Source organism: Tribolium castaneum, chromosome 4, assembly GCF_031307605.1.
Source record: "Tribolium castaneum strain GA2 chromosome 4, icTriCast1.1, whole genome shotgun sequence".
NCBI lineage: Eukaryota > Metazoa > Arthropoda > Insecta > Coleoptera > Tenebrionidae > Tribolium > Tribolium castaneum.
This window is the reverse complement of record NC_087397.1, coordinates 21747435-21757246: the sequence shown is the minus strand read 5'-3', so window position 1 is coordinate 21757246 and position 9812 is coordinate 21747435. Positions and strand designations below refer to the sequence as shown.

The 9812-nt window shown below is 28.8% G+C and overlaps 1 non-coding gene across 1 annotated transcript; it reads right to left on the bottom strand.

Annotated features, from left to right (window-relative positions):
- Positions 1–7988: 7988 nt before the first annotated feature.
- On the bottom strand, positions 7989–9178 carry LOC103314675 (uncharacterized). Its single transcript, XR_010333792.1, has 2 exons — positions 8608–9178; positions 7989–8552 (listed from the first exon to the last, which is right to left on the bottom strand). It is a non-coding gene; the product is annotated as an uncharacterized LOC103314675 (transcript).
- Between the last annotated feature and the right edge of the window lie 634 nt (positions 9179–9812).

The window sequence follows — 9812 nt, the reverse complement described above, 5'->3', positions numbered from 1 at the left end:
GAAAGGAATAAAATAATTAATTTTTGAGTTGGAAAGTCTCACAGAATACACAGTTAAAAATAGAAGTTGGCTTGATTTTGAGTTTTTGTCCAAAGTCAACAGTTTACAAAATACAACGTTTATTAATTTATTTATTAATTGATGTAGAAGTTAAGAGCTGATTTTTTTTTCAAAAAATGAGTTCGGGCGTGTTCGCATGCCGTTCGTATTTAAGATAATTCAGAATTAAATTAATTGCAATTAAACCCGATTTTGAATGTGAGTCATTGCTTTAATTTCAAGCAAATAAAAGAAGACAAGTATAAAATGGAAAGGCTTTTGCGCATTGGGTGTTTCGAGTAAAAAACTAACAAGTCAAGAGTGTATTTGATATAAAAGAATAGTTTATTACAAAAAAAATGTAATAATAAATAACAAAATCAATTGTAGAAGTTTACAAAATAATGAAATTATTATTCTTTTTAATTTAATATTTTACCGAAAGTGAAATTAAAGTTTAATTGAAAATTAAACTAATTCCACAATAAGTTGCCATTTAATTGCAAGATCAATTCATACTCCTGACTATTGAATGGAAACTTTTATTCCTGAATGGAAACAAATGGCCAGGAGACATGGTTGAACCTATCAACGTTTTCTGAGAAAATGTTACCAAATTTTATTAAATCCTTATGTGAGGGCTGTTCACTAGTAGATAAAACTCTCGAATAATGAGTAAATAGTAAAGACAATACTACCTCAATTTTTATGATAACTTTAATTTAAAGAATCATACAGTAGTTTCTAATATTTTAAACAATTAACAACTATTTGTATATTTGGATTTGATGGTTTTTAATATAAAGCAAATGAGAGAAGAATAGTTGGTAAAATGGAAAAAACATAAGATAAAACGGAAAAATTCTTTCGTATTCATCATGTGTTTGTCAAATTTATGTTATCATAGTTATTAATTTATTCTATTGAAAACAATTTGTTAGCGAATGTAATGAAGTTAGAGTTACGCCCTATGGTGGCAATTTTTATAGAATTTTCTATTAAGGGTGGATTTTACAATCGTCGGATAACTTTATTCTGGGGATAAATTTTGAAAAATACATTGTTGTAACAATTGTAACCATAGTAATTAGACAAGGAATAACTTATCCGGAGTTTATCTGACAATTGTAAAATCCACCCTAGATTAAAATTGTTTATACAATCCTCATCGGAATTGAACTTGGTTTTAATGTGATGAAAAAGAGATTTGTTTACAATATACCCAAATATTATGGCACCGCCTTAGGGTGCTTAGAATTAACACTGGTAATATTAGGACCCCATGATTCATCCCAAACTTGTCTACCTACCGATTTTGCATTAGTTTGTTTAATTCCAATAAAAATTCATCCCTTTGAGGAAATTTGAAAATGAAACACGTATTTCAGGAGTAAATTAAGTAAACAGTAAAGACAACACTACCTCAATTTTTATGATAATTTTTATATAGTTTAAAAAATTATACAGTAGTTTGTCATACTTTAAACAATTAACAACTATGTGTATATTTGAATTTGATTGTTTTTAATATGAAGCAAATAAGAGAAGAATAGAAGGTAGGTAAAATAGAAAGTCCCTTGTGGATTCCCCAAATGATTGCTACCTCCCGAAGTGGCCATAAACTATTAATTTGGATTATATTTGCAAAGAAAATTCATCTCTTTTGGGAACGACAATAACCAGTACTTCAGAGGTATTTCTTATTCATTTCGTGACTAATTTCGAGATCAACTTGACATTTGTCAATGCATTTTAAATGGCAACTTAATGTGGAATTAGTTTAATTCTAAATTAAACTTTAATTTCGCTTTCTGTAAACCGACCGTTAATATTAAAAAAATAATAATTTCATTATTTAAACGTTTACAATTAATTTTATTATTTATTATAACATTGTTTTTATAATAAACGATGTTTTTATCAAATACACCCTCGACTTGTTAGTTTTTTACTCGAAACACCCTGCTTTGTAATGTGCAAGAGCCTTTCCATTTTATATTTACTATTTATTCGAAATTAAAGCAATGACTTACTCACAAAATCCGATTTAATAGCAATAAATTTTTAATTTACGATTAATTTCATTCTGAATAACCATAAATACGGATGGCATGCGAACACGCCTGAACTCATTTTTTTTTTAAATTTCATTAACTCTTAACTTCTACATCTATTAATAAATAAATTAATAAACGTTGTATTTTGTAAACTGTTGACTATGGACAAAAACCCAGAATCAAGCCAACTTTTGTTTTTAATGTTTTTAACAGTATATTCTATAAGAGCTTCTAACTAAAAAATTAATTATTTTATTCCTTTCGCTAAACAATTCAGGTCTTGGCTGACCCAGGAATGTATAATCGGTCAATAACTTTTTTGTTACTTGAAATATTACCATGTCGTTTTTCATTATTCTATAGATCAACTTAAAGTCCACAAACCACAAATATTTTTATTATATACAGGGTGGTGAACCAAAATTATATTTTTTAAATAGAACACCCTATATATTTTTGCATTATTAGATTCTACACAAAAAAACAATGTATCTTTATATAAACTAGTATGGGACTATCCCTTTTCGTTTTGGAATTATTCAACTTTTTGTTATAAAAAAGACCAACATTTGAAAAATCACTCCGAAGTCGCCTATGAATATTTTACGGCAACAGAAAAATTCAGAATACCTTGTAGTTTTAGGAAATAGTCGACTTTTAGTTGAAACACGGAAATTATGTACAGAGTCTGCCAAAACACAAAAATTGAATAACTCATTTTTTAATGGAGCACCATGTATTTTTTTACACGTATATTTCTTAAAGTATTCAAAAACTAGATTTGCTATTTCATTCAAATAAACTGATTAAAAAAAATAAGGAAATTACTGAATTTTAGAGAAAGTCAACTCTTAAAAAGATTGAGTTAAAATCAGATATTGCATATTTAATGATTTGTTTTTATCAGATTCATATGTATTTAATAGAATTTATTTAATAATAGGTTCCTAAATTTTTCTTTATTTTCTGAATTAACTAGTAAATGTTCTTTTTAAAGAAATGTTGTCGACATAGCTAGGAACGGTCAAAATTTAGTAATCCAGAACAGCAATGGACCTAAATACATTACTGAACACACATATCTATTATATTATTTTTTTTATGGATTTGTAGACTTATAGTTCCGCCCATCTGCAAATTCTATTCTGTGCACCCTCGTTTTCTGTTTTTTTCATCTTCGTATATGGTTTTGCTTCTTTCATTTATGTCTCTACGGAACATAATATGTTCTTGATACGTGATTTAATATTCCATTATTTTGTTTTGTTGTGTCTTCACGCACGAGTAAAACTTGCTGTAGAAAAGCAGAAATCGATTGATTCCGATTTCTGACGCCAAAAACGCCGATTTTTTTTAGTTAAAAACGACTTAAAGGTGAGACGTGCGCTCTCCATTCTTCGCGAATTTTTCTCTCCAGATGTGTATTAGTTTGTAATTTTGTTATTATTACTCGTTCTTAATACATTCATTTCTTGTCTTCAATTCTATCTTTTCTGGCTATCTTTCTTCCTTCAATCTTCTTACAAGTGCTTTTATCTTACAGATGCAGTTTTTTAGATACATTACACCATTGTTTTCGGTGAGAGAAATCAAATTTCTCTCACAAGAGAGTTAAAGCTAAATCTGACAGCAAATCTGATAGCTTTATCTCTCTTGTGAGAGAAATTTGATTTTTTCTATCGAAAACGATGGTATAATGAACAAAGGTATAAGATAAAATAAGATAAGATAAAATGTCGTATATCACACGTCTCGAAATGCCATTATAAAGCTCGTGAGAAGAATCAAAATTCTCACTTGCATTTAGTGCTGCATCTCTAACACTTATAATACAATCTGTCTATAAATGAATGTAAGATTGTAGTAGGTATTAAAAATTTGCCGCTTCTTTAAGAAAAAACGAACAATGTTAGTATATGAAAAATCTGGTTTTACTGATTGCGTGAGTAGATAAACATTGGTACTTTTCAGAAATTTCATAGAAATAAAATAATTAAATACGGCAAATTCAAATTCCAGAGCCACCTGAGATCCTACACTCTTTTATAAACAGTCCGTATAATATACTATTATATTGTGCTCTCTACATTATTAAAGTTATAACAACATAACATTATTAAAAAACAAAATAAAAATTTTACAGGGTTTGTCTTTTCCCTTTTTTTGCTTATATTTTTTATTCAATTTTCACAATATTAACTCCATAGTAACACGTATACGCAATCTATTAATCACTAGTGAGTTAAAATGTTTTAATTCACTAGTGATTTAAAAATTATTTCACTATTGATTTGAAAAAACTTTAATAAATAAAAACAATTACCTTAATTAATTCGAACCACTTTTTGCAGCAAATATTCATGATCCAAAACAATGTCCAAGAACCTTTTTGGGCGTCTGTTACGTAAATTTTAAATTAGTTTTACTCAAAAACGGTGAGTTGTATTGAAACAATACAAGAGACTATTTTTGTGTAAAAAACTATGAAATTTAAGATTTTGTTGCTGAGAGTGTCAAAAATCTAAAGTTAAGATAGTTATGGTAGTTTTTACCCTACTCCCCCCCTCCAGTTTGGGACGTCTCCGATTATTTTTTTTTATTTGATTTTTGGATTTGATTAGGCGTATAAAGATTATCAACTGTATCAAATTTTGTAATTTTATCTATAATGGTATCTTAAATATTCAGGAAAACCCACTAAAAGAAGCACCCCATTTAGGGGATGTATCTCCCTTACGAAGAATTTTTGTCTTTTGTCTTAAAATTGAATTTTCTATTCTAACATCTGTTTATATTTCTAATAATATAAAGGGAATACTATATTTTACTAGGATGTAGTCACTTGTAACATAAACAAAGAGACATATTTTTTAAATTTTTGAGTCTGAGAGATAAGGTCGTAAACGAGGTGGATCTTTTCAGCAAGTAATACGAAACACTGTTTTGTTCAGCCGGAAAAATACCATTCAGAGAAACTCGTTTGCAAGTAATATTTTCTTAAAATAGTTAGCCGCTCTACAGAGATGCCATACCATATGAAAAACGGAAGTAAAAATACCAAAAAGAAAAAAAAAAGAAAAACAAAAAAGTCGAATAAACTTTTAAGCACAGCTGGAGAGGAATAGATACATATTTTTACAACAATTAGGGAAAACTAATTTAGGAACAAAGCAATTTAATAAACAGTAAAATTAAAAACAAACAATGTATTTTATAATAAATGTGGAACTGTTCTGCCATTTGCTAAGAAGTAGACTTCGGCACGTCTTTGAACAGAATTTGTGGTACGTTCTAACATGTCCGGAGTAACTGAGTTAATGGCTACAAAACTAACTAGCTTTAACTTGATTAAAACCAAACTATTCCTTTAGATAGAACATAAATTTTCAATAAAATGCTTTTATGACAATGTAAACCATATAACTAATATCATAGTAAGTGATCTAACAAAGAAATTTTTAGTTTCAAGTTGTTTTTCTGTAACTGTTAAAAAGGCCATATACTATTAAAAAAATAATACCAAATTTTTAAATATTTTTTTCGGGGTCTATGGGCAGTACTTAACATGTGCTAAAAAGTGTATCCGACCTTTTTGACACACCCAATATCACCTGACACTTTTAATACGTAAGTATTTTGTAAATCTAGCAGAAGTAATTGTTTGTAAACCAAATTGTTCGAAGAATAATAACAATAATTGTCCACCATTAAAAAGACAAACCATAACTTTAGTTTCTTACCAATTAGTCAAACTTTTGTGAAGATATTTATATTTCTGATGATATCAACATTACTTTAAAAAAACGTGTTCGTGATGTTGTAATTTTGCCTTTAAATTACCATTGGATGTAAAATCATTCATACCTTTGAAATTATCATGATTTTAAAAATTATCTAAGTTCAAATGTAGCTTCATTTTTATGGATATCCAATCAGGTGTAATTAATTTACATCATACATATGTTGGCATAATATAAACATTTTTTCCTGTGATAAATTCCAAAATAAGGCAACTAATGTAGATTTTGGTCATACTGCTACCATTATCCGGTTTTGACAACTAACATTCAAGTTACTCTGCAAAACTTAGAAAATACAAAAATCCTTAGGTTCATTCTCCTCAGTTGTGGAAGTTTAGCGAACACTGACCACGCTGTGACCACGAAATAACACAGAACAGTCAATGCTAACAAATGTTGAAATCAATTTTTACAGAAGACACAAACGTGCAAAGAAAATTCTTGCATAATGGCCCTCAGGCCAAAATTGCCTGCTTATATTGTGTTACCCCCCAGCGATAATGAAGAGTGGGGTTGGGATGAAAGTTACATTTCTGCCTTGCAACAACAAATTTACAAAAAGTTTTGTAATGTTCTACTATTTTTGTAGAAAATAAGTTAGAAAAGGAAAAAATTTTAGAAATTAGCTCAAAAAATTCGTAAAAATGATTTTTTGTCAATAATTTATACAATTATGCGGCAAAAGTGTTTAAAATAAAGGAAAACATGTTTACTACTCGAAAAATTCCAAATTCGTTGCATTTGAAACGTCAACTTTACTATTTTAATAGTATTTTTTACAATTGTCCTAAAATTAAGCATGTAATTTTACAAAAGAATTATTTATGTTATTGTGGTAATTTTGTAGAAGATAAATTTACAAAATATATGGTTTTTTAGTTTTTTATCAATGATAATTTGTAGTTAGTAACTAACAACTCCTAATAAAATTAATATCGGTAGGTATTTCTAGTAACATGTTACTGGAACTTGTTTTATCAACTCTACTTAACCACTTAACTCTGTTTTTGGATTACTCGAGTTTTCATCAGCTTTTCCAATACACAAATTTAAATTTTTTTAATATTTAGAGTTTTTTTTAATTTTGGATTTGCATCTTTTACTTAAAAAATCGGTAACTCTACTGTTTTTCTAAATTTAAAAATCGTATTTAGGAAAATCAAAAAATTAAACTTATATTATCTTTTCTTTAGTGTCTTCTGAATTGGAAAAAATATTCTCATACTTCAAATGCCCATAACTCAATTTTGTAAATGGAATGTTTCAATTAATTATATTACACTAGATGACAAAAAATGTTTTGCATCGACCTGTATTTTAGAATTCCCTATACCCATGTGTGATAATTTTCAAGTTGTTTAGGTTTTTTGATATTACTTAAGATTCCTTACTGATTACAGCTCTTTTTATAATAGGCTACTTTAAAGAAATATTTTTCATTGAATAATGGACAAGTAATAATCAAAATCAGTTTTGTTAAATTAAATGAATTCATTGAATTTAGGTATATCAAACAAATTTTTTTATATTTTTCTCTCGTTTTAATGGCAACCTATTAAAAAATTGCTAATAAATTTTTTAGTGTCAATAAAATACTTCAAAACAACAAAATTAATCAATTTGTGTATTGAAAAAGATTGAAGTGTTGTCAACTGCTCTTTGAAAGTTGGAGCATCTACAGATAACTTACACACTTTTTGACAGATATAGATTTTGACTACCATTTTCATCAATCTGAGAAAAACATATCTTAACAAACAAATTAACAAGTTCCTTATTATAACCTTATTTTATTTACGAAAATTAATTTAATTAATTAAAAATGTTGTGTTTTTTCTCTTTACTATGTCATAAAGTCATTGGTCATGATTTATACTCAGCTTTGGAATGTATATAATTATTTTTTGGTCATATCCCCCTTAAATACACACTTACCATTGAATTTGTCTTTGGTCACAATCGAACAACAAATAAATAGTTTCTATTTTCAAAACACCGACGCAAAAGAACCCAGTAAATGCCCCCTTTCGAAAACAAAAAAAACATAGCCTTGTTCTTCCAGTGAAAACTTCAGATGTAGTAAGCAAACAAGTATAGTACAATTTTGTATTTATTAAATTGGGGTACAATACTAAAGTTCAATTGGGCAAATTTTTTTTTTGATAATTTCGTGCTTAATAATTTAAAACACTGCGATTTCTATTACAATAGAAACGATAACGAAATAGTCACAACCAAAAGCGTTAGACTTTTAAATTTCTTGATTGTCACTCCTTCTGAAATATCTAGATCATACGGTGGACTCGTTGGAATGGCAGCAATTTCTCCACATAAAGAAGGGTATTTTTGGTTACACTTCAATTTCTCAGGACAATCTGAACAAGGTGGTCCTCTTTTAAAAACTGGTTGGCCTGGTGTATTCGGTGCCAAGTTTTTGTCTTTCAAGATTGTTATTCCATAGTTGCAGATAAGAGCTGACACGTAAGGTTTTACATATTTCAGTTTATTTGTATCTGGTGTGTAGAGTCGTGCACATCCTATTTCATTAACCGTTGCCCACATTATTTGCGTGAAATCTCTAAAATCTTTCTCATTTGGTGACGGTTCAAAGAAAGAATCGATATGTGTCTTATTTATCAAGGTGACTTCAGCCATCCTACAGAAAAACACAACAGTAAAACACGTCCATTTTTGAATTTTTCAAAACTTACCACTCTTTGAACATATTTGTTACCCAATTAATAGTAGACTGGTTTCCCTTAGCTCCAATCACATTTTGCCCAGCTTTTAAACCATTTTCCATCACAATACAATTCCCCATATAGCGATCACCATTAAACCTATTCCTCATATAACATCTAGCAAAGTATTCCAGTTCTAAACTATAGCTCAGAGCCATCATGTTGGAAGCCGATGTCAATTCGCCTCTAGTTTCATTTCCGGAAGCAACAAGATTTCTTGCTCTGTTGTGGAGATCTAATATTATTTGGCGAAATTCAGCATGTTGTTTAAGACCCAATTCAAGACGATTTCCCACTCGAGTGCAATTGCACCCAGGATGCACATTTTTTTGGCAAGTAATTTTGCAATAGTCTTTCTTTTTAGGATCAAATTCTGCTTGTCCATGGGCCCCAATTAAACACGCAGTGATAAATACAACCACTTTAAACATTTTGATGAAAAAAAATTACAACAAAAATACTGTAAAAGTAATGTCACTCAAACTCGCTACATGACAGACTAGACCAAATAGGCAAAAAATTGTCAAAAATTTTAAAAACTTGTATTACAGCTTGTAGATACCAAAGCCAGTAGATATTTTTTCAAACAATATTATAGAAAATTTTACCTTTTTTTCAAAAATAATTCAAAAAATAAAAAAGTGTTACGTTGCCCCAAATTTAATGAAGGGAAAACATGTTCCTCTTTAACTTCAAGGGCCGGTTGACAGAACTTTTTCTCAAAATTCTCGATTAACTTAATGTTGGTCACTGCAAAATAAATGGGAATTTTCGAATTATTTTAATTCTGAATTAAATTTAATTTCGCCTTCTGTAAACCGACCGTATAAGTGTAGATGAAAATCGTACGTTACAAAAAATATTTAATAATTTTTAACAAATCTTAAAACGTTCGATCATTGGATTTTAAAAAATGGTATTTTTATGACCAAAAAATTTATGGTAGCCGTCGATACGATTGGGGTGCCATTGGTTTTGTCTCTGACTATACTTCGGATGATTCTTTATGTTCGGCAGTCAACTTATCATCTTTAGCACATAAAGTTTTACTTATACTCCTAATAATATAATATACTATGCGATCATTAGAATTTATAATTAGAGTAGGCGGTTTGGAGTCATTGTCACTGAAAAACTAGTGCAAAAAATGCAAGCTCAGGAAAAAATGTATTCTA